Here is an 11729-nt window from a genome sequence, read left to right on the forward strand (position 1 = left end):
GCTCTACGGTACCAGCCTGATGTCTAATTTCTGGCTATGGTTTGTTCAAATCTACTGCACTGGAAGGATATCACCTTTTTTGAGTTGCATATTTATTCAAGCCTGAATTCCATGAAAATATACTTCCACATTCATTACACTCCTAAGAAATCCCTTATGTGAATTCTCTGATGTATAATGATCGATTTCTGACAAATGGCTTTTTGTCACACTAATAATATTTCTGAACTTCTTCATTTTTTAATGATTTACTTTATTTATTTGAAAGATAGTTACAGAGAGACAGGGAAGCATAAAGAGGTCTTCCATCCACTGGTTCACTCCCCAGATGGATGCAATGGCTGGAGCTACAGAGATCCAAATCCAGGAGTCAGGAGCTTCTTCTGGGTTTCCCACCTGGGTGCAGGGCCATCTTCTACCACTTTCCCAGGCCATAGCAGAGAGTGGCATCAGAAGAGGTGCAGTTGGGACTAGAACCAGTGCCCACATGGCATGCTGGCGCTTCAGGCCAGGGCTTTAACCTACTGTGCCACAGCGCTGGTCCCCAACTTTCTTCCTTATGGGATTTCCAGCAAAAGGCTCTGTCACATGGTTATGTTGATTTTGGAAAAAGTCCTTCACATTCATTATATTCAAGTTCACTCCCTCATTTGAACTGCATGTGTTATGAGGTATTCCTTCTGAAAAAAGTCTTTCTCACATTTATTACAAGATTTCCACCATGTACTAAATTCTCTGCTGTTATATTGTGTGATTTTGGCAGTTTCCAACACTCATTCTATTCATAAGGTTTCTCCCCGATGTGAATTCTGATGTTTCATGAGGTGTTACTTGAGGATAAAAGCTTTTCCATATGCATTATATCCAAAGTGTTTTCCCCCATATGAATTAGATGATGTGCAATGAGGGCTGAATTATGGGAAAAAGCTTTCCAAGTCATTATGTTCAAAAGGTTTCTCTTCATGTGAATTTTCTGATGCATTCTGAGATGTGACTTATTCCCAAGGAATTTTCTACAGTCATTGCATTCATGAAGTTTCTCCCTGGTGTGAAGTCTCTGGTGTGATATGAGCTATGATTTATAACATATGATTTATAAAGGCTTTTCCACACTCATTAGATTCATAAGGTTTATGCCCTGTGTGAATTCTGTTTGATATGAGGTATAATTTATAGAAAAATGCTTTTCTGCAGTCATTACATTTATAAGATTATTTCCCTGGGTGAATCCTCTGATGCATTTGGAGTTGGAACCAAAAGTTTTTCCACAGTCATTATACTCATGAAGTTTCAACACTGTGTGCATTCTCTGGTGCATTATGAGGGTTGACTTTTGTCCAGAGGGTTTTCCAGTCATTAAATTCATAAGGTTTCTGCCCTGTGTGAATTCTCTGATGCACGATGAGGGTTGACTTATGGCTAAATGCTTTTCCACAGTTATTCCATTCATGAGTTTTCTACCCTGTGTTAATTCTCTTCTATGATATGAGGTTTGTCTTTTGTCCAAAGGCTTTTCCACAGTAATTACACTCATGAGGTTTCTCACCTGTGTGAATTCTCTGATGTTTCCAAAGGACTGACTTTTATCAAGAGGCTTTCCCCTGGTCATTACATTCATGGGTCTCCCCTGTGTGAATTCTTTAGTGTGATATGAGGTGTGACTTTCATAAAAAGGTTTTGCCACAGTCATTACACTTATGAGGTTTCTGCCCTGTGTGAATTCACTGATGTATGAGGAGGTCTGACTTTCATCCAATGGCTTTCCCATAGTCATTATATTGATAGGACTTCTCATCTGTGTGAATTTTCTGGTGCTTTATGAGGTGTGACTTTTGTATAAAGGCTTTTCCACAGTCATTACATTCATGAGGTTTCTCCCCTGTGTGAATTGTCTGGTGTATGATGAGGTCTGAAGTTCTTCCAAAGGCTTTTCCACAGTCATTACATTCATGAGGTTTTTGTCCCATGTGAATTTGCTGGTGTTTGATGAGGGCTGATTTTCGTCCAAAGGCTTTTCCACAGTCATTACATTTATGAGGTTTCTCCCCTGTGTGAATTCGCTAGTGTATGATGAGGGCTGACTTTTGCCCAAAGGCTTTTCCACAGTCATTACATTTATGAGGTTTCTCCCCTGTGTGAATTCGCTGGTGTATGATGAGGGCTGACTTTTGCCCAAAGGCTTTTCCACAGTCATTACATTTATGAGGTTTCTCCCCTGTGTGAATTCGCTGGTGTATGATGAGGGCTGACTTTTGCCCAAAGGCTTTTCCACAATAATTACATTTATGAGGTTTCTCCCCTGTGTGAATTTGCTGGTGTACGAGGAGGGCTGACTTTCGTCCAAAGGCTTTTCCACAGTCATTACATTTATGAGGTTTCTCCCCTGTGTGAATTCGCTGGTGTATGATGAGGGCTGACTTTTGCCCAAAGGCTTTTCCACAGTCATTACATTTATGAGGTTTCTCCCCTGTGTGAATTCGCTGGTGTATGATGAGGGCTGACTTTCGTCCAAAGACTTTTCCACAGTCATTACATTTATGAGGTTTCTCCCCTGTGTGAATTCGCTGGTGTGTGATGAGGTCTGACTTTTGCCCAAAGGCTTTTCCACAGTCATTACATTTATGAGGTTTCTCCCCTGTGTGAATTCGCTGGTGCATTATGAGGTGTGACTTTTGTATAAAGGCTTTTCCACAGTCATTACATTTATGAGGTTTCTCCCCTGTGTGAATTCTCTGGTGCATTATGAGGTTTGACTTTCGTCCAAAGGCTTTTCCACAGTCATTACATTTATGAGGTTTCTCCCCTGTGTGAATTCGCTGGTGTATGATGAGGGCTGACTTTCGTCCAAAGGCTTTCCCACAGTCATTACATTTATGAGGTTTCTCGCCTGTGTGAATCTGCTGATGTTTCCTGAGGACTGACTTTTGTCCAAAAGCTTTTCTGCAGTCATTACATTCATAAGGTGAATTAAAACTGATTGATTTTCCACAAGGTTTACATGTGTAGAGTTTTTCCCTTGTATTTAATCTCTGATTTATTGCAGGATGTGACTGGTGAATGACAGGTTCAACATACCTAAGGTACTTATAAAGTTTCTCTCTTGTGTAGGTTTGTTGGTACATATTGAGGCTAAAATTTTCATGTTTAGCTTTTTCTATTTGAGTTGCTTTTCCAAAAGTGACAGTTGATTTATTATAGTTTTCTGCCATATGAATCCTCTCAGATTTATAAAACATCGTTCTTGTGGAGACATTAGCTTGTCCAGTAGGTCCAAATGGCTGCTTCATGATGTGAATATTGTCATGCTGACCAAGAGGCTCACAGAACTGGAGAGAATTTCCAGGTATCTTAGTGTTATCAAATTTCTCTCCAGCCTGTAGTTGATCAGGTCCACTGGGGGGATACACATTGTGACATTTACTGCATTCCTCAGCCTTCAATCCTGTATAGCTTCCCTTTTTAATAATCAGTGTTGGAATATGGCTTGAATTTAAACTAAGTGTTTTTCTTAATTCAACTCTCTTGAGAGCTGATGTCTTATTATTTTTCATAAAATCCTGATTCAGATTTTTGTCATGACTTTCCTGGTTGATCCTAATCAGGTCATCCCTTTTCATGACCACTGAAATGAGAAAAAAGCAATCATGTTACTGAATCGCATGTAACTATTTCTCCTGGCATACTCATGTAAAGGGAATGAAGTCACTTGTTATGCAAGTGGCATAATATTTTCACAAAATCAATATGAGGTACTTATTTATGACCATTATATGGCTTTTCTCCTTAATACATTCATATATTAAATTGTACCGTGAGGTTTCCCAATGTTGAAATATGATTCTTTTTACTATGAGAATTTTTCAAGGATGGTAGAATTTCATTTGTGCTATGATGTGTGTGATCCCTGCATCTCAAAACAGTGTCAGTTTCAGCCCTGGCTACTCTGCTTTCAGTACAGCTCTCTACCCATGTAAACAGGGAGGAAGTAGAAAATGGTTCATGTGCCTGGGAACCTGTGAGACACCAGGGAAGACTAGATGAATTCTAGAGTTTTGGCTTCAGACTAATTAGACCTAAGTGTTGCAGGCATCTGGGAAGTGAGCTAAGAGAGGACCTCTTTCTCTCTCTTTCTCCTCTCACTATCACACTGCCTTTCACAAAGATGAAATAACTATAAAGTATTCTAAAGAATGGACAAATGTTTAATAAAAATATTCACCCACTACCTAGCAACCATTTTTCCCTGTCCTTTTTCTCCAGTTTATTTTTATAAAAACTGTGTGTTTTGTGCTTCTCTGATATTTCAAATATAAACATGAAAAAGTTTTACTGATCACTTACTTTTAGGTGGAGAAGAGTGAAATGTTCCTGTACTTTAAGCAAGACAACATTTAAGGAGTATGATTGGAATCTATGATTGTCTTACATTCAGTCTTCCTAGGTAAACATCATTTGTGGGATTTTTCAAATGAAAATAATACTTTGTCTCTACTCTAGGACAGCTTCCCCAAATTCCTAAGGACACCCAACACCTTTAGCTTCTCAGAAGTACAACAGGTAGAGAAAAGTCACAATATACCACTGTGGTTAAGCACTTCCAATCAGTTTGAAGAATGTGTTTCTGCAAACTGGGATGTGCTCATCTTCTTTAAAAGCGTTTTTTAGCTCATTCTGAAATCATCAGTGCTGGTTACCTCCTCTAAATTCTTTCTATAAACATTCCCGTGTGATAATTTGAATTTCTGGAGGCTTTTGATCAATTGCCTCCTATTTTCACAGAAAGATTCATTTCCTATGCATTTCTCATCTTTTTGTTTGCATATTTTTCAATGATACTGAAAAATAGGAGAGAAATCATACTTCAAACTCCAACCTTAAAGAAATCTGAACCACTCAACATAAACCCACGAGGCTACTTGACCTTGGTCTCAACATCTCATTACTTTTTTGGTTAGTCTAGGATCACTTATTTTCATGTTTTATATAAATTCATGCTTAGTTTATGATTTCTTTTTTCAAAGATTTACTTTATTTATTTGAAAGCTAGAATTATAGAGAGAGGTAGAGACAGAGAGAAGTGGTTCACTCCCTATATGGACACAACAACCAATACTGGGCCAAGATGAAGTTAGGAGCCAGGAGTGTCTTTCTTGTCTCCCACATGGGTACAGGGAGCCAAGGACTTGGGCCAACCTCTGCTCCTTTCTCAGGTGCATTAGCAGAGAGCTGGATTAGAAGAGGACCAGCTGGGACTTGAACTGGCACCCATATGCAATGCTAGTGCTGCAGGCTGGAGCTTTAACACACTGCGCCACAGTGTCATTCCTAGCTTCCTAATTTCTGATGTCACAGCACAGAGGCTTATTCATGACCATCTTTTTTGAAAGATTTATTTATTTATTTGAAAGTCAGAGTTACAGAGAGAGGAGAGGCAAAGAGAGAGTATGGTCTTCCATCCAATGGTTCACTCCCCAATTGGCCTCAATGGCCAGAATTGTGCTGATCTGAAGCCAGGAGCCAGTAGCTTCTTCTGGGTCTCCCTTGGGTGCAGGGGTCCAAGGACTTGGACCATCTTCTACTGCTTTCCCAGGTTATAGCAGAGAGCTGGATTGGAAGTGGAGCAACTGGGTCTTGAACTGGTGCCCATATGGGATGCCGGCACTTCAGGCCAGGGTGTTAACTCGTTGCACCACAGCACCGGCCCCGTGACCATATTTTAGCATTTACTTATTTACTTACTTGAGAGTCAGAGACACAGAATGAGAGATAAAGACTGAACAGAGGTTTGCCAGCTATAGGCTCACTCCTCAAATGTTTCCAACAAACTATAATTTTCTTATTTATTTGAGAGGCAAAGAGGAAAAAAAAGGAAAGAGACTAAGAGATAGAGAGAGTTCACATTTATTGATTCCATCCTGAGAAAGTTCTATTCCTGGGGAAAATCATGAGTGGGTACTCAATTTGAGCGATGAGTTAGAAATAAGTTTCTGGGGGCCAGCGTTGTAGCATAGCAGGTAAAGCCACCATGGGCACCAGTTCAAGTCCTAGCTGATCCACTTCTGATCCAGCACTCTGCTATGGCCTGGGAAAGCAGTAGAAAATGGCCCACATCCTTGGACCCCTGTACCCATGTGGGAGACCTGGAAGAAGCTCCTGGCTCCTGGCTTTGGATCAGTGCAGCTCCAGCCATGACAGCCAATTGGGAAGTGAACCAGTGGATGGAAAACCTCTCTCTCTCCCTCTCCTTCTTCTCTCTCTGACTTTCAAATAAATAAATAAATCTTTAAAAAAAACAGAAACATTAATCTTTAAAAAAAAGTTTCTGAACATTACCTAATTAACAAGCACTGAAGGAACTAATAAGTGCATGAAGGAAAAGGTATGAAAGTTTAGAGAAGGACAAGTTAGAATTTGGGGAATTATCACACCTAGATAAAAGCCTTAGTAACATCAGAAAATGATTGGATTTTTTTTATTCAAAGAACATCTTCACTAAGAACAAAAGTTAGAAAGACACTGGTATCACTAAATACTCTAGAATGCCTGTGTCTGATGCACAAAACCAGCTGTCATCAGGAGTAAGGCTTGAGAAAAATTCATGGAAAGAGCACCAGTCACCATCTGCACAATTTCTGCCTTGGTCTCCCTCTCTCTTATGTGCAGACTGACCTGGAAGGCTCTGATTCAGGCATTCTTCCACTATCCATGGCTCTGCTCCTTGCTCCAACTTGAAGATCAAGTCAGGTTTGGTAATGCAGTGCCCTATTAATGGAAACATGTAAGACTTTGTGAAATCACTATCTTGGGTTATTTAAAGGACTATAGCTTGGTCCAGGAGCTATGCAACAAATGTTCCAATTTGAATCTTTTATTAGAGGGTAGATATTCAGATCATTCCTGGACTCAAATTCTACACCAGCCCAATATTAAACATTATAAAGTGTTCCCTTATTTGTCAAATAGCAAGAAAATATTATCACTGGGTATGTGATGGGTGTTACTCACCCAAGGAGAACAGGCTGCTGTAGGTCTCCAGCATCACATCTCTGTACAGGATTTTCTGAGCATTGTTCATTTTCTGCCATTCCTCCCAAGTAAAGTACACAGCCAGGTCTTCAAATGCTATCATCACCTGTAATATTACATTTCCAGTCAACATATTAATTCTGTCACAAAATAAACACCGACAGTTTTGTGTGGATACAAAGGAAAAAAGAAAGGATGTGGTTTCTCATTAAACTTGTTGAGTGTTAAGAAATCCACACAGAAGCATTCAACAGAGTCAAACCCATGATCTACAGGCTGTGAGAAATGCCTAAGCTGGAGGGAAACAAGAGGTTCAAATCACAAAGGCCACATCTGTCAAGGGGAATTGCACAGCAGGCTAACAGAGGGGCAATATTGACTCTTGAATGGGCAGGGTTAAGGAGAAGTATGTAGAAGCATTGAGGAAAAAAGGCAAGAAAACATCCATGAAACTATGATAGGAATGAACAGAAGATAATTTCCAGGAAAACACCATGCCTATCATTTCCAATATGTCAGAGAAAAAATACATTAAAAGACAGGGCAGACATTTAGCTTAGTGTTTCTGGTGCCACCTCAGAGTGTCTATGTTTGATTTCCAATGCCAGCTGCAGTTTTTAGCTCACAGATAATGCAGACCTGGGGAAGCAGTTGTGATGTCACCAATGAAGGAGGCCTAGATTCCATTTCTTAATTCTGGCTTCAGTCCTGCCCCAACTATGTTTGGTATGGTTATCTAGGGAGTGAATTAACGTGTCAAAGCTCTCTATCTCTCAGTCCATCAACTTCTTTCTCTATCAAGCTAATAAATATTTTTAAGTAAGAGAGAAAATACAGGTAAGACAAAGAATAAAAATTAGCTTTTGCCCTAGTCTATGATTATTCTACTGATAAACAATTGAAATAACATTATACCTAATTAAAGTGAAAGCAATGGTGGCCAGCTCCATGGCTCACTAGCTTAATACTCTGCCTTGCGGCGCTGGCACACCGGGTTCTAATCCCGGTCGAGGTGCCGGATTCTTTCCTGGTTACCCCTCTTCCAGGCCAGCTCTCTGCTGTGGCCCGGGAGTGCAGTGGAGGATGGCCCAAGTACTTGGGCCCTGCACCCCATGGGAGACCAGGAGAAGCACTTGGCTCCTGCCTTCAGATCAGTGTGGTGAGCCTGCCACAGCGTGCCAGCCATGGCGGCCATTGGAGGGTGAACCAATGGAAAAAAGGAAGACCTTTCTGTCTCTCTCTCTCACTGTCCACTCTGCCTGTCAAAAAAAAAAAAGAAAGAAAGCAATGGAATTACTTGCCCAAAACATTCAAATGATAAACATTTGAAATAACATTATACATAATTAAGGTGAAAGCAATGGAATTATTTGCCCCAAAAGAGAACCTGGGAATGTCTGCAGTACAATCTGCACTTGTGACTCACTGAGAAAAATGCTTAGAGATTTGTTTAAGAACCTGCAATAGTCACCAGAATTGTGATGCAGCAGCCTAAGCCTCCACCATCACTGCTGGCATCCCATGTAAACAGAGGATTTGAGTCCTGGCTGCTCCACTTCCAATCCAGTTCCCTGCTAATCTGACTGAAAGAGAAGTGAAAATGGCCTGAGTATTTGGACCCTTCCACCAATATGGGAGACCTAGATGGAGTTCCAGGCTGCTGGCTTTGGCCTGGTCCAGTCCCAGCCATTGCAGGCATTAGGGGAAGGAAACAGTAGATAGAAGATATCTCCTTTTGTCTCCCTGTCTCTCCCAATCTCTGTAAGTCTGCCTTTCAACTAAATAATCTTAAAAAATAAATGAGCCTCTAGTAGATTCTCTTCTCCACACATTCCTTATCCTATTCCCAAATCCAATTAAGCTTCTCAAAGATATTAAGGACTCCATTACTCTAAAAATTCAAAAACAAACTTAACTGATTTGTGCTTTAGCACTCGGTAACTCTTCCTCTTGCAGAATGCTAAGTGTTAACTTCATAGATAGCACTAAAACACTCCTCAGTACATCATCTATGTGACAATAAAGACTGATTCAGACCACATGACCCCCAAAATGTAGCATATTGTGCTTAGTTTCAACTCAATTCGTGTAACAAATATATATTTTGCTATAGCAACAGAAAAACAAGAGACCAAACTGCATTATTAAAGATGATGGTAATGTTTCACAGTCATGCCAAATTCATCATTCATTTCTGCATATTTCATGAGAACAAATTTTATGTCTATTTTTCTATTTTTCTATTTTAAAAATTTTTAAAGATTTATTTATTTATTTGAAAGGAAGAGTTACAGAGAGAGGGGTGGGTCTTCCATCTGCTGGTTCAGTCCCCAATTGGCTGCAGTGGCTGGAGCTGCACCAATCTGAAGCCAGGAACCAGGAGCTTCCTCTGGGTCTCCCACATGGGTGAAGGGGCACAAGGACCTGGGCCATCTTCCACTGCTTTCCCAGGCCATAGTAGAGAGCTGGAGCAGAAGTGGGGCAGCCGATTGCAAACTGTTGCCCATATGGGATGCCGATACTTCAGACCAGGGTGTTAATCCACTGAGCCACAGAGCCAGCCCTGTATTTTTCCATTTTAATTAACTAGTATACTGGGACCAGCACTGTGGCATAGCAGGTAAAGCCACTATCTGCAATGCTGGCATCCCATATTGGTGCCAGTTCAAGTCCCAGTGGCTTTGCTTCCAATCCAGCTCTCTGCAACGGCCTGGAAAAGCAGTAGAAGATGACCTAAATCCTTGGGACCCTGTACCCATGTGGGACACCCAGAAGAAGCTCTTCACTTCTAGCTTTGGATCAGTGCAACTTCGGCCATTGTGGCAAACTGGGGGGTGAACCAGTGGATGGAAGACTCTCTCTCTCCCTCTGCTTCTCTGTAACTCTGACTTTCAAACAAATAAAAAAAATCTAAAAAAAAAAAACTAGCATTAAACACCTAAAATGAGTACTGCCAAGCTGGGGAATAATTTGAGAAGAAAAAACACTTACAAGTGATATATTAATTTTCCTTCCTCCTGGAATCATGTGGAGGGCCTAGAATCATACCTGGGAGAGAAGGTGAATGGCAGGAGTTCAAAGAAAACTCGGGAGGCCAACGCTGTGGCATAACGGGTAAAGTTGCTGCCTGCAGTGCCAGCATTCCATATGGGGGCTGGTTCAAATCCTTCCTGCTGAATGTACAATCTAGCTCCCGGCTATGTCCTGACAAAGCAGTGGAACATGGTCCAAGTCCTTGGGCCACTACACCTGCATGGGAGACCCAGAAGCTCTTGGGTCTTGGCTTTGGATCAGCTCAGCTTTTGGCCTTTGCAGTAATTTGGAGGGTGAGACAGCAGATAGAAGGCTTTCTTTCTCTCTCTCTCACTGCAACTCTTTCAATAAATAAATGAAACTTTAAAAAAACCCTCTGGTTTCCTTCTGCACTGAACAGTGGGAAAAAAGAATATGATAGAATGAATAAAGAATAAGAGGGATAACATATTAAGCTGCTTATCAACAGTCAGGATGAGGGCTGGGCTGGCGCACTGTGCTGATCTGAAGCCAGGAACCAAGTGCTTCTCCTGGCCTCCCATGCGGGTGCAGGGCTCAAGGTCTTGGGCCATTCTCCACTGCACTCCTGGGCCACAGCAGAGAGCTGGACTGGAAGAGGAGCAACTGGGACAGAATCTGGCACCCCAACCTGGACTAGAACCAGGGGTGCCAGCACCTCAGGCAGAGGATTAGCCTATTGAGCCATGGTGCCGGCCCTGATTTGCAGTTCTGACCCCATGTTATGGGCTGCACTCAGCTGGGCAGTTCCTGTGATCACTCCAGGAGCAGAAATGAGAGTTTAGTCACTTGGAGAACTTATTGAGGCTTCACTTAAGTGTCTTGGGTTTGTGGTGAATCTTGGCTACATATTATCATTTTTTTTGACAGGCAGAGTTAGTGAGAGAGAAAGGTCTTCCTTCTGTTGGTTCATCCCTAAATGGCCACTATGGCTAGCATGCTGTGCCAATCCAAAGCCAGGGCCACATGCTTCCTCCTGATCTCCCATGTGTGTGCAGGGGCCCAAGCACTTGGGTCATCCTCCACTGCCTTCCCAGGCCACAGCAGAGAGCTGGACTGGAAGAGGAGCAACCAGAACAGAACCAGCACCCCAACTGGGACTAGAACCTGGAGTACTGGTGCCACAAGTGGAGGATTAGCCTAGTGAGCTGCAACGCCAGCCTACATACTATCTCTTCAACAGGCAGGCCCCAGGGTTTTTCAGAAGATAACAACAGTCAGAAAAAGAAAATCTGAAAAGGCCAATACTTTAGAAATTGTCTATTTCTGGTGCTGGTTCTGTGGCATACCAGGTAAGGCCACCACCTGCAGTGCCAGCATCCCATATGGGTGTCAGTTCAAGATTCGGCTGCTCCACTTCCGATCCAGCTCTTTGCTATGGCCTGGGAAAACAGTAGAAGATGGTGACCCATTCTTTCCACTGGGATCTCACTCGTGGAGATCTTTCATTTAGGTTTTTTTTTCCCCTCCAGAGTGTCTTGACTTTCCATGCCTGAAATACTCTCATGGGCATTTCAGCCAGATCCGCATGCCTTAAGGGCTGATTATGAAGCCAGAGTGCTGTTAGGACATTTGCCATTCTATGGGTCTGCTGTGTATCTCACTTCCCATGTTGGATCATTCTCTCCCTTTTTGATTCTATCAGCTAGTAT

At 41.9% G+C, this 11729-nt stretch overlaps 1 pseudogene; it reads right to left on the reverse strand.

The window, feature by feature from the left end:
• Positions 1–356: 356 nt before the first annotated feature.
• LOC138845782 (zinc finger protein 665-like) lies at positions 357–3551 on the reverse strand (annotated as a pseudogene).
• Between the last annotated feature and the right edge of the window lie 8178 nt (positions 3552–11729).

This window comes from Oryctolagus cuniculus, chromosome 16, assembly GCF_964237555.1.
Source record: "Oryctolagus cuniculus chromosome 16, mOryCun1.1, whole genome shotgun sequence".
In the NCBI taxonomy this organism is placed as follows: Eukaryota; Metazoa; Chordata; class Mammalia; order Lagomorpha; family Leporidae; genus Oryctolagus; species Oryctolagus cuniculus.